Raw genomic sequence first — 21177 nt, 5'->3', positions numbered from 1 at the left:
TTTAATCCATTAATACTGACATTTTCAAGCTACTACGAATACTGAAATAAAGGGGCACTTTTAGAAGTAGCACAAAAGGGAACTTTTCTTGGAAAGCCATTGGGTGAGCAAGAGTTGGCTGTGACCCTGAGTTCTAATGCAGTGTGGGGAGACAGAGAAACATAGGGGTTGTTATACAAACTCTATTGTGCTGGGTTATATAAAGATTTTGCCATTCAACAGCCTTGGTGACACAGCCTCCTGCCCGGAAGCTGGTTTTAACAAAAACAAACTTAAAATTGAAATTAATGGCTCCCCCCACTCCTTAGAGATGAACCCTCAAATATGTTCCTCATACCTGTAATAATGTTTGGCTTCTTCAAGAAGAGAATTATCACCTAGACTGGGACTTGTGAGATCTCATGTTCCATTTCTGGCATAGGCTTCCCATGTGACCCTGGGCAAGTTACTTAATCTCTGGGCCTCATCTGCCCATGTGTAAATTACAGATAATACTTCCCCTCTCCCATCCTTTGAGCTGACTATAAACTCTTGCTATATGGACATACAGCACCTACCACAATGGGGTCCTGATCTCTTTGGGGCTCAGTGTTATTGTAAAACAAACTCTTACAAATATTAATGGTGTTAGTCTCCACTTGGATGTTATTGTTAAATAGTCCTCATTAGACCATTCAAGAACATCACTTGCTTGTTCTCATTCCCTAGCAAGATTATTAGCAGCTTGATTCTGCAAGGTGCTGATTACTGTGTCTAGCAATGCACTTAAGTATGTGCTTAACTTCATGCATGTGCGTAGTCCTATTGAAGTCAATGGGACTATCAAGTGCTCAAAGTTAAGCAGATATGTAAGTGTTTTGCTGCATCAGGAACAAAATGATGAGCACCTTGCAGGACCAAGCCCTAAAGCAGTGCTATAATCCTCACCAATTGGAGTGATGAGTGTTAGCTGTCCAGTTTCCTAGCAGGACCACTTCATATCACAATCTAGTTAGATAAGGGTGGGAACAAACAGTTTTCTCAAGGTTTTGCTAATTTGTTGCTCCACTGAATGATATCCTTGCTGCAGCTTATCATCTTCAGTGATCATTACTGCTAGGTCAGATCAGAACAGCTGAAGGGAATTGATTTGTCTTGCCTATCTAGCACATTCATGTCTAAGTCTTCACATCCAGGGCAGTTTAATTATGAAGAATAATAGGACAGCAGCTGCAACTGCGATTTTGACAAGACTCTTTTTTTTTAAAGTTGTTTCAAGTATGTTTTGAGTTACAGTATTTCCTGCATCTGACTTAAGTTCAAAAGCAGCACCTAGTGGTAAGCCGTACAGCTGGTTAGTTGCAACTCAGTATTTGTGATTCAGCACAACTCTAAGATTTGCAGCATACTGTTGCTAAAGTCTGTGTTCTCAACCTCCACAACAACTTTCTTCTTTAAAAAAAACAACAAAAAACCCACCATTTCAGACACATTCTTTTTCTAGACAAAAACTAGCAAAAGAGAGAAAGAAAAATACAATTAAGTAAAATAGCTAGTTTCTCTCTCTCTCTCTCCACACAATAGGTAAGGACAGCCACAGCGCACAGAATTCTAAAAATTTGATCCAAAAGACCTGTTAAGTCCTCATGCCCATTACCATTATAAGATGCTGGGTTGTTGTTTTTTGTTGTTGGTGGTGGTTTTTTTGGGGGGTTACTATTTGTCTGTATAGGAGCTAGTACAATGGGGTCCTGATCCTTCACTGGGGTTACTAGCTACTTCCATAATACAGCAACTACTACTAATAATTCACGCCCTGGCAGTACCCTACAGTATAATTTTAGTTCTTTGTCCAGCCAGATTTTAAATGATCCCCATTATGGAGCTCCAGCTGCTCCTACTGGCAAATTCTCTCCTCCTGATGACCATTGATCTTCATTTATAATTTTCTTTAATTGATTTTATTTAGAGGTGCACAGTGCATCCAAAAGGTGAAAATCTGAATCAAGCATTTGTGTCATTGTAGTTTCTCTATTTATCTAGGTTCTCTCATATGATAACCATCACCATGGTGTCTGGGTACCAGTTTGAACTGGTCAGGAGATAAAAATTCTGAAGATATGCCTGACAGTCACTGGACAGATATACCTGGACAGTCACTGGATGTCAAATGTCTGACTTGTTATGGAGTGTGGATATATGAGGGTGACAGGGAAATTATAAAAATGAGTTTCAAATAAGATTTTACAAAGTGCTATTCAAAGGAAAGGTAAAAAAATCCATAATTGATTTACTTTTAAAATTTCAGTTGTCATAATTTGATGCACATCTTTAAGTGGTGTCTCTTATTCTTTGCCCTATATTTAGAACTCTTGTTACCATAACGACATAATACATTTTATCATATAGAAAACCTCTTTTAATGAGTTTGTTCTTGAGTGTTTAGAGTATGTAGGAGACCATAGGCCTAACGCTATGCATTGAAGGAGATGTGTGTTGCATATTCTGATTTATCTTTAAGTGCACCTGGTACCAGAATCAAAGGGGAAGTGTAATGTGAGGTCAGGGATAGAAGGAAATGCAAGAAACAGAAGTCAGGGTTAAGCACACAGTCTCCTGACTAGCAACATTACAGGCATAGCAGAGCCCGATGGAATGCTGGATATGCTGAGAATGAAAAGATTAGAGAAACTGCAAGCCAAAAGAGGCCATTTAATCAGTGGGGTTGCCAACCCTCCAGGATTGTTCTGGGGTCTCCAGGAATTAAAGATTAATATTTAATTTAAAGATTATGTCATGTGATGAAACTTCCAGGAATACATCCAACTAAAATTGGCATCCTCAGTAATCAGTAGGGTCTCAATTCAGAGTCCTTGAAATGCTGTATGTAAAATTAAGTGCCCGATCATGCAAAGTGCTATCTGCCTTTTGTAAGGTGTTAAACCCTCACCCCTTATTAATTTAGTGGAAGTTGAGGGTGCTCAGCATCCAGCAGGATTTAGCTCAAAAAGAGTGCATGGTTTAAAATGAAACTCACCAACTGTAGGTGGTAGGGCTTGCAAACAGACATTCAAAACCAATGTGCTGCCTGTTTAGTTCTGGCCTATCTGATCCCTTCTGCATATTTTTCTATCTCCTGAAGTTCTAATGTTTTATTCTAAAAAAAATAAATAAATAAAGTCAGTGGCAGCAGCCCAGTTCTCCTGGGCAACCCTGCAATTGGAAATGAGCACACACAACCATTTCATAATAAAAGCCAACAGTATACACAGTTTAAGACTTCTGAGTACTCCTAACAAACCAATATGCAATTGAAATTTAAATAGATTTCGGTTTCAAGCAACTGAGGGGCTATTACTAAGAGTGAAGAGAAAATTCTTTAAAATTATGGAAAGCATCTTGATGGTTTTCTTTGTAATTGTTGGTTTTTTGTTTGAAAACTAACTTTAAGGATCCACTGCATTTTTTTTTAAAGCTGCTACCTTCGAGTCAGTTCTTGTATGGCATATTAATTATGGCCAGAAGTAGCAGAGAAATGTTATTCCTCAAGAAAGAAGGTGTGGGAACTCAGTTGAAAATAGACAGAGCTATCATACACAGGCAGTGCCCTCACTGAATTCCTGCTTTTTATAGAGCAGAAAAGATTTTGATTTGAGAGCATATTTATCATGCTCAGGATAACAAGGTATAGTAGTTCAATGAGTTCAGTTATTGTGTAGGCAGATGTAGCAGCTATTAAAATCAGTCCAACGTTTATTACATGAGGGGAATGTTGGCCAGAGAATCATTATCCCCCTCTTCTTCTTCTTTTTTTTTTTAAATGACATATCTTTTTTTTTCTTCTACTAGAGACTGACAGAGCCTTTAATGCATAAATGCAGGGTTTTGTGAACACAGACTTTGTTACCCAAAAGGCTACCATTAGGCTACCACAAGGCGTGGGAGGCAAACCGCTGCTCCGGTGCTGCACCCATGAGCTGCCAGTTCTACAAAGAGCTGGATGCAATACTCGGTGGCGACCCCCCCTCCACTGCAAAGGCCACTGTGGATACTTCGGTGGCTCACCTGCCAGTCGAGAGTAGACCGAACCAAGAGGAGGAAATCTTGGATGAGGATGTGGAGGGGGAGGAGAACGCAGAGGCAGAGGACAACTCGGAGGTCAGAGATGCATGCAGCCAGGAGCTCTTCTCTACCCTGGAGGAGGCTAGCCAGTCACAGCTGTCGGAGCTTGGCAAAGTGCAAACAGGAGAGGAGGCCCCTAGTCAGTGGCTTTGATTTTGGGAATTGCTGAAGCAAGATGTTGGGGGCAGGAGGGTTGCAGAAAGCAGGCTTGTGTCTGTATGATGCACATACCACCACGTATCTAGTCTGAGCGGAAGAACAGGGTGTTGACTGACTCCCTCACTTCACGGGAATCTGCCTCCGAGATCTCCACAGAACTCTCATGGAGACGCTGGGCAATCCGCGGCTGCAGGTTCTTTGGCAGAGCTGCTTTGTTTCTTGCCCCATTAAGGGTAACTTTCCCACACCACTCTGCTGTCACGGGGTGGGGGACCATTGCTGCACACAGGTGAGCCACATAAGGACCAGAGTGGGAACCACAGTCTTGGAGAAGACCCTCCCTTGATTCCCTGCTCACCCTCAGCAGCAATCACCATGGGGGTTTCACTGACATTAACGCAAGCTGGTCTGGAAAGGTGCATGATGCACGCATCTTTTGGAACACTGGCTTGTTCAGGAAGCTGCAAGCCGGAACTTGCTTCCCAGACCAGAAGATCACTGTAGGGGAAGTCGAAATGCCCATTGTGATCCTGGGAGACTCTGTCTACCCCTTAATGCCATGGCTTTTGAAGCCGTACATGGGATACCTTAACAGCCACAAGGAGCGGTTCAACAACAGGCTGAGCAAATGAAGAATATCTGTTGAGTGTGCTTTTGGCCATTTAAAGTCCTGCTGGCACTGCCTATATGGGAGGCTGGTCCTGGCCGACGACAGTATTCCTGTGCTTATAGCCATGTGCTGTATGCTCCATAATATTTGTGAAGAGAAGGGTGAAAGCTTCACTCAGGGCTGGACCTCTGTAGCTCAGCACCTGGAGGCTGAACTTGAACAGAAAGAGACCAGGGCTATTAGAGGGGCACAGTGCAGGGCCATAAGGATCACAGCGGCCTTAAGGCAGCAATTTGAAGCTGAAAGCCACTAATATTGGCTGCTATGCTTGGGAGTGCAGTGCTTGTAATGCTAGGAGGTGACTGTGATTGGTGCAGATGAGGCACTATGACGGTGTAAGAAAATTGCCTGTTGCTTTGCAGGGCTGTGTTAGCTTTCAATTAATGGAACAAAGATTGCTTTCAAATTTAAACAATTGTGCATGCTTCACCCTAATACATTTTCAGTTAGTTTTGACTCCCTGTGATAATGCTCACATCCCAGGCCAATTTGAATGAAGAAAGCACAAGACCTGAAGCTGGCAATGGGTCTGGGTGGTGTCAAAGCACATGGTAGTGAGCCTGTAAGTAATTGTGTTCTTTACTTCAGCTATTTTAAACGCAGTGATGGCTCTAGGTCAGCGTTTTTGTGGGGCTATATGATTTGCCTTAGCTGGGCATGTACTCACTGAGGCCTGAACGTGTCTGTTGTCTTTTGTGTCTGTCAGTCAGGCTCTTCACTGAATTGCCTGCTTTGAAGCTCCTTTCTACCAGGAAATACACACAGGTGCACGACACAAGTCTGGTCCACTGAAGAGATGGTCCATACGCATGGAAGAGTTACTTGGTTTGTTAAAATAAAGGCTGGGAGTAGTGAAAAAAATGGACCAACCACTGGTAATAGGTAATAATTGGAGATATACCAATTGTCTAGAACTGGAAGGGACCTTGAAAGGTCATCTAGTCCAGCCCCCTGCCTTCACTAGCAGGACCAATTTTTGCCCCAGATCCTTAAGTGGCCTCCTCAAGGATTGAACTCACAACCCTGGGTTTAGCAGGCCAATGCTCAAACCACTGAGCTATCCCTTTGTTGTTGCAATGAATATATAGAGTGGAATCCATAAAGGTACTTTGGATGGAAGTCTCAGGTCTAGGCTCCACTGCCATCCACAAAACTCCCACTGAACCCTTGAGGTGCTTACATTCACTCCATGCCTAAGTTATCAGCATCCAAATTCCTTCAGTGCCTAAGTTTCTGCCTCTGGGCATGCACATGGCTGCCTCCCTGTAGGCATCCAGATGCCTATCTCCCACTGAAGCCCTAGAGTGATTCACAAAGTGGGGGAAGACAGGTGTTCCTCTGCCTAAGATGTGTGCAGGGCCCAATGTGGTAGGCAGCTTCTGAGCATGTCTGCCAGATCAGGTCCCATTCAAAATCTGGCCAGAGGTGGTGGTGGTCATGGTTTGGCCCACCTTATAACTTTTAACCTAGTAGAGAGTGCTCTTACTACTGAGCTATGGGATATTCTGGTGGGGGCCTCCTCTCAGTCTCTCATTTTTAAGCTGTTTCACTGTAGATAAATAATGAAACCGTTAATTGAGCAGGGATGCTTCCACCCTGGGTCTCCCATCTCCTAGGTGGGTGCCCTATTGCCTAATCGCTGGACTACAGAGGCATAGCTCTCTCTCAGACCCAGTGACTATTTTAAGTATTTATCCACCGTGGAACAGTCATTGGGTCAGACAGAGTGAGAATGACACTCTAGTCTGGTGGTTTAGATCACTCACCCGGGAGGTGGGAGACCCAAGGTCCAGTCCCTCTCCTTCAGTTACTTGCACTTATCCACAGAGGAACAGCTTCAACAGAAGACACTGGGGGTCTCCTCCCATACACAACAGAATGGTTCAGTGGTTAGATCCCTCTCCTGAGTGAGAGACCTCTGTTAACATCATTCTCTCTTTGGGAGAGAAGGGAATTGAACCTGGATCTCCCACAGCTCAGGTGAGTGGTCTAACCACAGGGCTTTTTGTAGGGCGAGACAGGTGCCTAACTCATTCCCACAAGAAACTACTTAGGTGCCTAACCCACCTGACTCCAGGAGATAGGTCCCCATTCATGGATTGCTAAGCAGAGAGGGGTGGAGCTTAGGAAGCTTCCTACCTAGAGTGCTGACTTATATGAATCATATTGGAAGGCACTTCTCTCTCCCCATTCATTGTATAGGGAGCCTAGGCACCTAACTTAGGTTCTGGGGATCACATTGTTGTTCCAGTGATTTTTCTAACCACTTACAAGTAAGGTTCCATTGCAATGCCCGCTAAATCCCTTTGCGAATCCAGGCCATAGCACTTGGTCTTTATCTGTTCAAAGAGCTATGCAGACGTTGGTTTATTAATTAATCACAATATTGGATAAGCAATAGGATGAAGGCATCCTTATTATACTGTCATTGTATTTTCTCAGTAAGACAATACCCAAAGGCAGAAGCATCACAGCCTGAAGTGAGGAGGAGGCAGTATAACCAGGGAATAGGAGCTTGGACCGGGAGAACTGGCTTCTAATTCTAGTACACCTCTTTGGTGTCCTTGGGACAAACTTCACCTCTTCATGTCTATTTCCCCATCATGATATGGGGATGATAATGCATGTGCACTTTGAGGAATATCCAATGGCTTAACAAAGATAAGATCTAGGAAGTTTATTTTTTAAACATTAGGAGAAATATCATGTAAGCATAATGTCACTGAAGTTCATGTTTTTTCATTGACTTTCTACGTTTGCAAATCCAATCTCTGTGCTTCTGATTATTATAGTGCTTGAAAGTCAAAATGTTTGCCATGATTTCTCACACAGTTTGATACTTTTATTAGCTTTAAATATAAGAACTTTGGTGTTTAATGTGAAAATACTGAAAGGCCCTGGGTAGGTTAAATACACTAATTTTCCACTTCCGATGACCTGGATTTGCACTGGGAATGGCCATTTGCTTGTTGCATAAATCACCCCACAATTCATCAGAATTGTTCATCTCTGGTGTGAGAGAGGCTGACAATGGAGGGAGCAGGATATGCTATAGGTCCCAATTAACTTAAGATCTATTGGCTGAGGGGTGTGGGTGTGTGTGTGCGCGTGTGTGGTGGGGGACAGGAATGGAGTAATTGTGGGGAGGGGTCAGGGTTTGAAAATCAGCAGAGAATCGCTTTGGCAGAGCTGTAGAGGTGACTAAATTAATACCATGTGTGTTCAGGCCTAGTCTGCTTATATTCCTTTGGGGGAAACTTGTATAGCATCTGCATGTATTTAACCTCTCTCTAACCACTTTCATATACCAAAATAACCCAACCCTTCTTGACTGTTAGTGTTTCAATATAAGGTTATAGGAAACATGGCCATAGCAACCAGACTAACATGGCTGAATGGCATCCAGACATCAGCCCTGTGTATATTAGAATGAAACAAGTTCTCTGCATGATCACATGGCAAGTTTTCCAGGGAAGATATCCTCATGAAACCAACTTCCTGTTGAATTTACTATGAAAACTCAATGGGATAGGGTTTAGAGCTTTAGCATGGGGGTATTAAGGATAGGAAAGATACAGATTCTATATCAATGCTCTAGTTATTATTATACACAGCCTCCTGACTTCAAGATTCTATCCGGTCTGTATTTCTCCCCAGGTTCTGGGATTCTGCAATGATTCCTTTGAAATTAAGAATGTAAGGAACAAGAAATGGCCAAATGTGATTATTCCAGGGACTGTTTAGAGATCCAAGTTAAAAAAACCAAAACCCCAAAAACCTCAAACATATTTTCTGAGGGAAAAAAAGGGGCGTGGGGGTGGAGAGAACCAAATAAGAATATTTCAGAGCTACTTAAGGCACAAAAGAATTATCAATGAATTCTTCACACACATAATATACCCACTCACACATATAAACAAACAAAAAAAACAACCAGCCCAAACAAACAAAACCTTATAAATCAATAACTCTGTTTCTCTTACAGGATACAGAAGAAAGAGAATGAAAAATAATAATCTCTCTCTTTTTATATATATAGAAAACTTTCAGATACTATGGTAATGGGGAACTTCTGGATACCTACAGAAGATGCATCAATAGAGATATATTACCTTTCCTTTCTGCCTCAAAGGAAGTGGTAGAAATTCATGGTTTAGCATATTGAAAAGTAAACCGGACAAAGCAGAGTAAAGAACAATCCTGCATTAGCAGGGAGACGGATAATGTGACTTTAAAAAAAGCATTATTTTAAATTGCCAGTGTTTTAAAACCAGCCAAGGTTCCAAGCCACCAAATGCATGCTTAGTTTCCCTCATGAGCATAGGCCAACTGAAATCAATGAGTGTCTGCATGTTGGTAAAGTAACTCAAGTACATAAGTCTGTGGAGGACTGGGTGCCTGTGATTTGAAGAACACACCGTAAGCGCAGTTTGCAGTTATTGCAACTGTGGAACAAATAATAATTTTGCATATTGACTTGTCAATGATATTTCTGACAGTGTATTGCACATAATGTACAGAATGAATGGGATTTATTTTTAATGATAAAATTAGTCAATCTTATGACCTTTAAAAAGCACGACACAGTATTCAAAATATATTATAGCATGAACATTGGGTAATTTTTAATACAATTTGAATAGTTACTTATCTCATTCATATATTATTCATGGTGAATAGTAGATTGTTGTAATAACATCTATTTGATTATGAGTAAAAGATGAATATCTGGTTTAATGATCTGACAGTTGCAAAAATTAGGTTTATGAACATTTTTATTGTTTTTATTTTTTGATGATTGTCTCAGTAGCTTTCTGTCACACCCAGACATATTCAGCACCCTTCCTCGTCTTGCAAAAATGACAACATTCATTACTGTTGTTAATCTTTCTAAGCACAGGCTCATATAGTCAACAGTGAGCATAGTATGGGGGCCTGCAACTGCTTGCATTTGGCTCCTGATTTTGCAAAGGGCTCTGCCCACATGGAGCCCATTGCAGAATTGGCTTTAAACACTACCTTTTGCATGCAATTACCTTATTTGTGTTCCCATCAGTGGACTTGTTCTCTTTTTGCTTGCAGTGATTCTCCACCTAGGTAACTACATTGACTTCAGGGGAATTATTCCTGATTTACATGCGTGAAAGGAGAATCAGGCCCTGGGCATGCAAATGAGAGCTCCTGGAGTGCAACAGGGACATATGTATTTTTATGACTCTCAGATTTTAAAATGTGGTGCTCAGTATTTATTCAGTCAGTCTATCCTGCTACATTCTGTTTTCTTAGGAGGTCAGGAGGAGAGGCAATACGGGATGCTTATGTTGCCAATGTTCAAACCTTCCCCTAGAAGTAGAACAGTATCAGTTTAACTTGAAAGCCTTCCAAGTAATAAGTTATTTTTTTAAACGATTCTCACAAGCAAAGTCAGATATAATCTTTCTCCGAGTTTTCCAAGTGACTTAATGCTGCTTCTCATTTCCCTCCATCTTTCTTAGCTTCCCGTCCATCTCGTGTGATCTACAGCTTACTGTAGCTAGCTTGTCCACAACTGAGATCTGATTTATAAAGGCAAAACAATTGCTCTGGGCTGCTTCCTAGCACTGTACTTATCACTAGTGGTGCACATTGCTTTATTTTTAGTGGATGAAAAAATGACAATAGTTAGTTCTATGTTAATGAGTACTAGAGCAAGGCTATGCATTGTGAGGGTTTGTTACACACAGAATCATACTTTGAAAGGCTTAGGCTTATAAAGCAAGTAGCTTCTTTTTAAAATTCTTTATATTTTTTAAGTGGTCTATGTCATTGTATACTGCACCTTTTAAATGTAGAGGAGTTTCCTTGTCTGTTCAGGGGCAACTGTATTGCAATTCAATGGCAAAATGTTGCGCAGGCCCCAATCCTGCAATGAGCCCTGTATTTACTCATACGGAGCTTCACTGGACTTCAGTAGGGGCAGGGCTGCCCAGAGAGGGGGGGGCAAGTGGGGCAATTTGCCCCAGGCCCCACAGGGGCCCCCACAAGAGTTTTTCGGGGGCCCTGGGGCGGGGTCCTTCACTCGCTCCGGGGGCCCTGGAAAACTCTTGCGGGGCCCGGGCCCCCAGAGCGTCTTCCGCTCCGGGTCTTTGGCGGCAATTCGGCGCCGGGGGCCTCCCGCCGCCGAAGACCCCAGGCCCCCTGAGTCCTCTGGGTGGCCCTGAGTAGGGATCCACCTACGTGGAGCTCCTAGCTGAATTGAAGCATTAGGTTACTTGTCTCTTTCACAGAGCTTTCTATATTTTCTTTATTACCTGTTTTTTTTAAAATCTGTAATAAAAGCATGTTTTTTCCTTTATGCGTGTGAAAAATGGAGCTTGGCTTTTATGTTTCTTTGACTTCTCTATGATAGGAAATATTTCTCAATTAAGCCCATTCTTTCTTTACAAAGCAACCTTTTCAACTCCCTCACATCAACTGCACTGTAATAAACATTACACAAAGAACAATAATGGTTTTTTTGCTAACTGATCTTTTATAACAACTCACAGGCACAAGCAGGCTCAGGTGTGTTCTGGGCAACGTGCCTCTCTCAGTCTACCTTTCACTCCTATATATAAATGGGAAGGGAAGGAACAGCTATTGTTAAGAATAGGGCTGTGCATGTCCCTAGTTCCACCCCCAAAAAAGGGGTAGGTTTTCTCAGGCCTCAGTGTAATAGCTGGATTCTTTCCATGTGTGGAATTTCTTTGTTCCATTTCATCGCTAAGGTCCTGATCCTGAAACCACGCCTCCATGTGAGTAACCTCATACGCAAAAGTAGTCCTACTGAGCTTAATAAGGGTATTTGTGAATGTAACTGTTTGCAGGCTGAAAGCCCCCAAACAGGCTGTAATTCCTAATAGTCATATAGGAGTCTACATGTCCATAAACAAATTGTCTTCAGATGTAGGTTGATGGGATGGGACGGAAGGTAGCCAAGAGGAATGCCTTTAGGAAAGAAACTTGCTATATAGGATCATACTACTGAGGAATTCTGTACCCCAATTCAAACCTTCCGCAGATTTCTTGGCTCCCCTGCAGAAGAATGGGGAAGCAAAGAAATCTGTGGGGCACACACACCCCTTCCCCAGCAGCCCGGGCACATCTGCTGGGAGCAGCTGGCAGCAGAAAGCAGATTACTGCAGGGAGAAGGGGAGGGGAAAGGAGAGGGAGGGGGAAGGGGCATGCCTGTGTGTGTCCATGGAAAGATGTTAAGGGGGTGGGGCTGGGCGCCTGCCTGCATGCGAACGAGTGAGAGTCTCACTCTGTCCCTCTCGCTGGCTGTTGCTGAGGGCTTGTCTACACTGGCACTTTACAGTGCAGCAACTTTCTCGCTCAGGGGTGTGAAAATGACAGTAACAGAATCCTCAGCTAGGAAGGTCTATGTGCTTTCTCGCTTTTTTTCTGGTGCCAGAGAGGTACAATGGGGTTAGGTTACAGCCCAGGATCTATTTTACTTATCCGTTAAAAAAAAAATAATGCAGGACAATGATTAGCAAAACCGTATGACTTTCATGTGTGAAAGTCTGAGCAATTTAAAGCAACATTCTATTTTACAGAACACCAAACACCAAAACAAAAGTAATGTAATTTAAATGAAAATCCAGGATTATAACTGGAATGCAGGGTATTGGTTACCAAGTAATTATAATTTAACTTTCATCTGTTTAGGAAATGCTGAAGTTATTGTGATTTCCCTCTCCTCCCTCCCCTGCCCCCTGCATGGTAGTTTAAATAAATTACCAAAATAAATGAAACTGGTGTGATTATATTTCATTATTTGACAAAAAAAATATGCAGAATGTTGGATTTTTTTGGCGCAGAATTCCCCCAGGAGTGTCATACACTATATATGTGTAGTTCTGATTTATTTGTAACTGGGAAAGCTAAAAAAGTATACTTTCAGAACTGTTCCCTGACTTTCGATATTAATAACTTTGCAGCCAGGGAACATATTTTTCCTTTCTCTCTTTTCCTGTGTTTTACATTGTCATTTGCTAAACATATTATGACTTACTATTTACCTCACTCTGAAGCTTTGAGACCTTTTGTGGCTTACCCGCGCCTGGAATTCCTCAAATAAGTCATTGTATATTTGCAATAAATCTTATGAAGAAGAAAAAGGCTGACACATGCAAAATGTAAACGTTTTCCATATAGGCATCTGCTTAAATGATCTGCAGTGAAGTACATTAGCAGGTAAAGGGGAAACGGAATGGCCTAGTCTATATCTTAAATCCATTAAAATCTGTGTCTACTAATGGAAAAAGTTATTTAATGTGTGTCCATCCTTGGTGTGTTTAGATCCTAAGGTAACTGTCAGAGCAAAGAAGCTTGGTGAGAGTTAAACTGTGTTCTAAAAATGGTGGTGATGTAAGAATGAAGTAAAGTAGCTTTATTATCATCGTTCTTGTGGATGTGTGTGCAGATAATTTCAGAGGAGTTGAATTTAGAGGCTTTAGATCATTTCTGTTTGGTCGGTACTTAAATTGTAAGCTCTCCGAGTTTGTTCTGAGTTTATACAGTTCCTAGCACAATGGGGTCTTTGTTCAGGATTGGGGCTCCTAAGTGCTACAGTAATTCAAATTCAGATAACAAATCCAGGATAACAAAGTTAGTCTAAGATCTTCTCTATGCTTGTGGCGGCGTGTAGGGTATGTGCAGCTACATGCCACAGTGAAAAACAGGCTGCATCCACACTGCAGCATGTGGCTACACACTAGCAGTGAAAGGCTCTGGAAGGGGGGACGCAGCAGGGGTCCCGCAACAGGGAGGCAGTGGGACACCTCCACCCTTGTAGGGTCCCAGGGTTCAGGCTCTAGCCCAAGCCCAAACATCTACACTGCAATTTTTCAGCCCCACAAGCCTGAGTCAGCTGACCGGGGCCAGTCGTGGGTTTTTATCCCTGTGTAGACATATCCTAAGGCATCTAACCTCCAGAGTTAGGAGCCTACATCCCCACATGCAGCATTATTGCAATCCTCAAAACTCCTGCTTGTCTGTCCCAACTCTGAAGGTGCCTAAGCTCACTTGGCACCTAACTCTCCATTGTAAAAGTTCCCTAGGTAGCCACCTAAGTTTTAGAACCTGGGTATGTGCACTGCTACCTCCCAGAGTGATTCATGAACTGGGGGAAGATAGGCTTTCAGATACCTAAGTCAGAAGTGGGCCCAATCTGGTAGGCAGCCTCTGAACACACCTACTGGATTGGGTCCCATTCAAAAGGAGGAGGAGGAGATGGTGATTAGAACACATGCCTGCCAGAGGGGGACTAAGGATTTAAATAGAGTCTCGCACCTTTCCGGAGAGTGCGCTATAGGATATTCTGATGTGGATAAATAATGAAAGAGGGACTGGACCTGGGGTCTCCCACCTCCCGAGTGGGTGAGTGCCCTAACCACTGGACTACAGAGTCATTTTTTTTCATTGGGCATGCTGGCTTTTGTGGATCACGTTCTAAGGCACTTATCTCTCCCCATTCACTGTATAGGCAGTGTTCTTCCTGTAGGTTTTTTTTTCTAGGCACCTAAATGTTAGGCATTGTGACACTTGGTGTTGCAACACCCAAGTCCCTTTGTGGATCCCATCACAACAGAATATCAGGCTAGTAGGCAGGAGTTGACTGAGAAAAAAGATTCCTCTTTAAAATAATTGGCCTTCAATGATAAGATTATGCTTTTTTAACTTGTCTGGGTTTTTTGTTTGTTTGTTTGTTCTTCTCTGTTGAAGGACCAGGGCTTCAAAATTGGGATCCAGATTGTATATAAATTTGAATAAATTGAAAATGGATGCAATGTAATGAAACCATTGAGAGATACTGGGAACAAGTTAACGAGAAACAGCTGGATGGCTCCAGGGGTTGGTAATGCTATACTGGATTTCTTTATTTCTTGACCACCATATCAAATCTAGTGCAGATAAATGCATTTAGTTTAGGTAAATAAGCAGAATTCCTGGAAATTATAAAATAGAAAGAGGCTGATTTTTAAAACCAAGCATAGCTAATCAAGTGATATGGACCATTCCTATTGAAAATCATATTTAGGCTCTCTTGTTTCCACTCGACAATATGTTCAAAGGTCCCTATGTATTTCTTAACCATAAGCAAAGGGCAAGTATAGTTATGAAAGGGGTCAACTGCTGTAAATTATTATATGTATTCACAGTTATAGAAATCAAACACTAAGTGTGCTGTTGTAACCTTTCTGCCAGGCCAAATTGATAGCAGCAAGGGCCGGGTTCAATACATAGGAGTCCCTTCCCTACAACGGAATGCAAAACCAGCTCGAGCCCCCACCCAGTGACCTGGGAAAATCTTACACACACCCCTGGGCACCTCGAAGAGGCAATACTTCCCCTCTCGCAAGCACAAAGTCTCGGTGTAGCAGAAAATGTTTAATAACATGAAATAAACAACATAACATTAAATTGGGAAAACACCTGAACTAGAGTTCATAGACCAAACCATGAGCAAAGACCCACCCCAGGAAATTGGGCCATGTCCTTTTCCATGGGCTCTTGAGTCCAGCAACCCCAAAATCACCCCAAGACTCCAAAGTCCAATATTCCAAATGTCCCTAGAGTCCAGCAACCCAAAGATCACCCACAGTCCCAAAAGTCCCACAACCCAAAAGTCTCTGTCCCGGGTCAGTGCAGCCCCAGAGTTCAAGAGTCTATCTGCAGGGTTTCTACCCCCCCCAAGCCTGGGTAGAAAGGGGCACCTTACGTGGTCCAGGGCCGACTGCCACCACAAACTGCTCCGTCCTACCAGCCACTCCACTCTGCTCCTCCAGCCGTCCCCACAAACTGCTCAGCTCCACTCCGATTTGCCAGCTGCTCTGCTCCACCAGCCGTCCCGTGATCCGCTCCAGCCGTCCCCACAAACTGCTTGGCTCCACTTGCTCCGTGGGCACTCCAACTGTCCCCACAAACTACTCTGCTCTGCTCTGCAATATAGCTTCAGGCTCCCTCATTAATTAGCACAGCACTCAGTGCTCTCAGCTCAGTAATTTTAGCTCTTTAGTGATTTCAGCTCATAGTAGGGGAATCCCAGTGCTGGTGCACCAGTAGCCCAAAGTGAGCTCAGCTCAGCTCAGTAACCTGTAACTAGATTATTAAGGGAATCAAAAATCAGCTCTGATAGTCAACAGTGGAGAGAGGAGGCAGTATAATTGGTGTTTCTGGGTCACACCACCAAATACAGATACCTGCCCCCAACTTCTCTCAATTCACTGGGTTTTGGAACCCATGTCCCTTGTCTAGCAAGTGCTACTTAGTAGATGGTGAGACTCTGTCATAAAACAGTTTCATAGTCCTTCATTTACATAATCAGGGTGACAACATTTTATTCCTCCTGCCCCAATAACAAAGAAATTGGGGATCCCACAGCTGTGAAAGTAACCATTTTAGGCTGCCTTGGGCTATGCTAGGCTGGGTGGGTGTGCCTATGCAAACACGATCAGCCTCTGAAATTCTTTTCCACACTTGCCATAACTCACCACCAGATGTCAGGGTAGAGCTCATCCTGACTCTGCTTACATTGTATTCATATTTTCATTAAACTGCATAAATTTAGTAAAAAAGTACTGAAGAGACAAATCGCTGAAATTGATTCTGTTTGTATCACAGTACTTGGCTTTTGCCTCATATAGTCAAAAATGAAATTACTTTGCTTTGCCGCTGTCAGTGTTATCTACAACTTCCTTGAAAGAAACCATCCCCAGCCCACTACAGATGTATATAACATTGCTGTGTGCCCATTCTAAAATGATCTAGATTTGTAATTGAACTGAACTGAACTGAAAAAAAGGCAAACTTTGCCTAAAACTAGCCTTTTAAATACATTTCCTGGTTTTCAGAAGTGTTCAGCTCTGACTTCAAACAATAACAGTTCAATGGGAACTGTGCTCTGAAAATCAGGCAACTTTTATTCAGCTACCTAAATGTGTATAAACAAATAACTTTAAGCATCCAAGTTGGCCAGTTTTGGCCACATTGGCATTTCTGATCCCTGAAGAGACAGAACTGCCTATACAATTTGTCGTAGGACAAATATAGCATGGGCTCTAATAATGAGCAATGCAAGCTTACCCTGCATCAAACTATCAGCGCACACTACAACCTCGTTTAGGTTGCAATATTACTCAGAATAGTGACCGGGAAGCCCACCAGAATTCTTGGAAACATATTCAGCAGATTAGATCAAGATTAAATTAACTATGAATAACACTGTGTTTGTACAGTTCTTAAAACATCAGCCTTCAACTGTAGCAATCAAATTAGTATTGTCCTCATAAATGAAGACTGCAGGACTTAGTCCCTTGAATCTTAGCCCTCTAATTACTTTCACACATACCTGTAAGTACACTGACAATTTCTCTTAGCGTTGGTGGGACAACTCCCACCTTTTCACGTTCTCTGTATGAATACATATATATCTCCTCACTATATATTCCATTCTATGCATCCAATGAAGTGGGCTGTAGCCCACAAAAGCTTATGCTCAAATAAATTTGTTAGTCTCTAAGGTGCCACAAGTATTCCTGTTCTTTTTACACTGACAATGTTCATCAATATCTTATTTGACCACCTTCTGTTCCATCTGATGTTCTTTTCCTCAATATTCAGGAAAAAATGAAGTGACAGCAAGGTAAAGAGAGAAGTGACTGCCTGAAATGAAGTGGAGTGATGGTTTCAAACCAACTGGGTGGATGGCATGTTTCTTATGCCATATGTCTAGCACTGTTCAAAAGGAATCCATTTTACTGCAGATCTTTGCCCTAAAATATACAGGATGCAATTAAAAAAGGGCCCCTCTATTCTTCTTTCCTACCCAAATGGTCTCGGTCTCTGAGTTTATTCTGAGCCTCTCAGGATCTGTAACTTTTAAGACCCACCTTGCCTGTCTCCTGAGCATAAGGCAGCTGAGGTAGAACACAGTAAAAGACAGTCATAACTTAGGACAGAAGAATATGAATTCCAGTTTGCATGAACTGTCTGTAAATTGTATATAGATTCCTCAAACCATCGCAACATATCTTTCCAGAAAGAAGAATCAGACATCACGTTACCATAAATATAAGGAGAAACCTGTAGAACAGGGGTGGGCAAAGTTTTTGGCCCGAGGGCCATATCTAGGTGGGGAAATTGTATGCAGGGCCATGAATGTAGGGCTGGGGCAGGGGGTTGGGGTGCGGGAGGGAGTGTGGGTGTGGGAGGGAGTATGGTGTGCAGGAAAGGGCTCAGGGCAAGGGATTGGGGTGCAGAAGGGGTGTGGGGTGCAGGAGGGGGCTCAGGGCAGGGGGTTGGGGTGCAGGAGAGGTGCGGGGTGCAGGAGGGGGCTCAGGGCAGGAGGTTGGGGTGCAGGAGAGGTGTGGGGTGCGGCGGGGGGCTCAGGGCAGGGGGTTGGGGTGCAGGGGGGGTGCATCAGGGGGCTCAAGGCAGGGGGTTAAGGGGCTCAGGGCAGGAGGTTGGGGTGTGGGGTGCAGGAGGCATGTGGGTTCCAGCGTGGCGCCGCTTACCTTGAGCAGCTCTGGGGTGGCAGTGGCACGCAGTGGGGCTAAGGCAGGCTCCCTGTCTGCCCTGGCATCACGCCGCTCCCAGAAGTGGCCAGCATGTCCAGCAGTGGCTCCTGCTGCCCTTGCCTGTTGGTACCACCCCCGAAGCTCCCATTGGCTGCAGTTCCCCGTTCCCAGCCAATGGGAGCTGCGGGGGGTGGGAGGCGGTGCCTGCAGGCGAAGGCAGCGCACGGAGCCCTCTGCATCCCTGCCCCCTCAGGAGCCACAGGGATGTGGTGCCAGCCACTTCTGGGACCAGTGTGGGGCCAAGCAGCCTTAGCCCCACTGCTGGCAATCCCGTGGGCTGGCAATCCCGTGGGCCAGATTGAAAGCCCTGACAGGCCAGATCCAGCCCACGGGCCATAGTAGAACATTGGATTTTCCCTTGAAAAATCTTTATTTAGGGAAGAATCGAGATGTAAATATGTATGGCACCCTTAGACACGTTAAAATCCAGTACTGTGTCGCCCAAAGCGGGAAGAAAAACAATCAAATGGTGGCTTTACCAGTTCTATTCTATGTCACTACTTGTTTGCATGATGTTGTTTAAACATGTTTCAAATCAAGAGAGAAATGGAACAAAACATTTTTTCATCCAGGAAAAATGCCATGTTTCTGGATCTGTTCCAGGTGACAGACCAAAGATGGAAGCAACTTTATTTTTTTTTAAATGAAATTCTCACAGAGTGATGCAAATGTTGCTGCATTTTTTCCCTACTAACATATATAGACCAGAGAGTCCACTCCTGTGTTAAAACCTGTGGAAGGAGGCTTTGTGGGAGGAGTCTCGTATGGAGATTTTCCTGCATTGTCCTCTTGTGTGGGAGGTAAGATTGCCTTTCTCTGCAGCATGGGGTGCAGGTCACATGCTGGGACCATCTGGGTATATCTCACTTAATCAGTTCCCTGCACTGGTAGGGGCCTTGGGTATTGGTGCACCTTTATCCCTCCAGTCTCTGCCTGTGCGGAGTTTCCTAAGGACTGTAATACTTTGGTCTGACTGTAGTTACTGGGCTTGGTGGTGTTCAGTGGCCTGTGATATACAAGAGATCAGACTAGATGGACTGGTAGTCCCTTTTGACCTTAAACTCTCTGATCCACAGGAGGTCAGAACAATGTGAGTAGAGACCCTGTGCCTGGAACCTGGCCTCCAGCTCTCTGGCAATATAGTTCCAATGGACCTGTGCTATTAGGACATCCAGGAAGCTACATAGAAGGGTAAATCTCATGGTGTTAATTTATGGGGAAACAATGTGTTAGCCCCCAGCCCATACTCTTCCCTTCTTCTTTCACTGGATCTAACTGTTGGGGGCGGTACCATAGGCACCGACTCCGTGGCTGCTCCAGGGCTGGAGCACCTGTGGAAAAAAATTAGTGGGTGTTCAGCAGAGCTGGATTAAATCTTTGGTGGGTCTGGGGCTATTAGATTTTGTGGGGCCCCTGGGAGGGAGTTTGGGTGCAGGAGCGGGCTGCAGGCTGGGGCAGAGGGTTGGGGTGCAGAAGAAGGTGAGGGGGTGCGAGTTCTGGGAGGGAGTTTGGGTGCAGGAGGGGATTCTGACCTGGGACAGAGGGTTGGGGTGCAGGAGGGGATGCGAGATGCAGACTCTGGCCGGGAGGTGCTTACCACAGGCAGGTCCCGGTCGGCAGTGCATCAGGGCTCAGGCAGGCTGCCTGCCTGCCTGTCAGGGCCCCATGCCGCTCCTGGAAGTGGCCGGCTGCTGGCACATCTCTGCGTGCCCCTGGGAGGAAGGGGACAGCGTGTCTCTGTGCGCTGCCTGCACCCACAAGCACTGCCCCCACAGCAGGGACAGTGCTGGGGCGGGGGCAGCGCACAGAGACGTGCCAGCAGCCGCCTGCTTCCAGGAGCAGCGTGGGGCCATGGCATGCAGGCAGCCTGAGCCCTGCTGCGCCAGGCTCCCCCTTAGCCCGGGGTGGGGCTGGCTTGCAGCCCCTAAACCCCCTGCGTTAATCCAGCCCTGGTGCTCAGCAGCCACCGGCGGCGGCCAGCGGCCCCGCCAATCAACTCCTCCCTCTCTGGCCCAGGGCCTAATGCCTGCTGTCATCTGCTGTTCTGTGGTGTGCAGGAGTTGCTGCGGGGGCCAGGGAGAGAAGTGGGATGGTGCACTTGGAGGTGGGGAAGGGGCAGGAAGAGGCAAAAGTTAAACTGTGTGGGATGAGGCAGGGTTGGGGAGCTTGGGGGAAGGGGTGGGGTGGGACCTGGTACAGAGCGTGGAGGTTGAGCATCCCTGGGGCCCGGAGGAAGCCAGAGGAGGAGCTTGTGCCTGCTTCAGAAAAGGGAGAACTCCTCTATATGCAGTTAGGGTGGGGGTGGAGTGGGAACGATCTGGCCGTGAATTCTTCTGAGTGGGAAAGATGTATTTCCACAGACCGATGGTAAATATTCACTGAATAGAAACTCTCTGCTAAAAGCTCCTATCCTGGAGCCTGATGCTAACTTCACTGTTAACTTAATAAATCCAGATTTATAGGTGAAAATTATAGATATTTTTTCTACAGATTTAGTTAATAAAAATTCCTCTTATTTTGTCCTCATTTGTGTCTGTTGTATTAAGTGTAGATTAGTGGGCCCCCAATTTAATAGTTATTCTTTAACCTTTAAAATGTTATTTCACAGTTAGCATTTCTGAGACAGTTCTCTTATGCAGATGATTA

General features: G+C 44.3%; 1 long non-coding RNA gene across 2 annotated transcripts in view; it reads right to left on the bottom strand.

Annotated features, from left to right (window-relative positions):
• The window catches only part of LOC123376240, a 32915-nt gene extending 32460 nt beyond the window's left edge, over positions 1–455 (bottom strand). For both annotated transcript variants that reach the window (XR_006581727.1, XR_006581726.1), the window contains exon 1: positions 338–455. This is a non-coding gene — a long non-coding RNA (uncharacterized LOC123376240). The remainder of the gene's footprint in view (positions 1–337) is intronic.
• Positions 456–21177: the final 20722 nt, after the last annotated feature.

Source organism: Mauremys mutica, chromosome 8, assembly GCF_020497125.1.
Source record: "Mauremys mutica isolate MM-2020 ecotype Southern chromosome 8, ASM2049712v1, whole genome shotgun sequence".
NCBI lineage: Eukaryota > Metazoa > Chordata > Testudines > Geoemydidae > Mauremys > Mauremys mutica.
The sequence above is the reverse complement of the archived record's forward strand: the minus strand, read 5'-3'. Positions and strand labels throughout refer to the sequence as shown.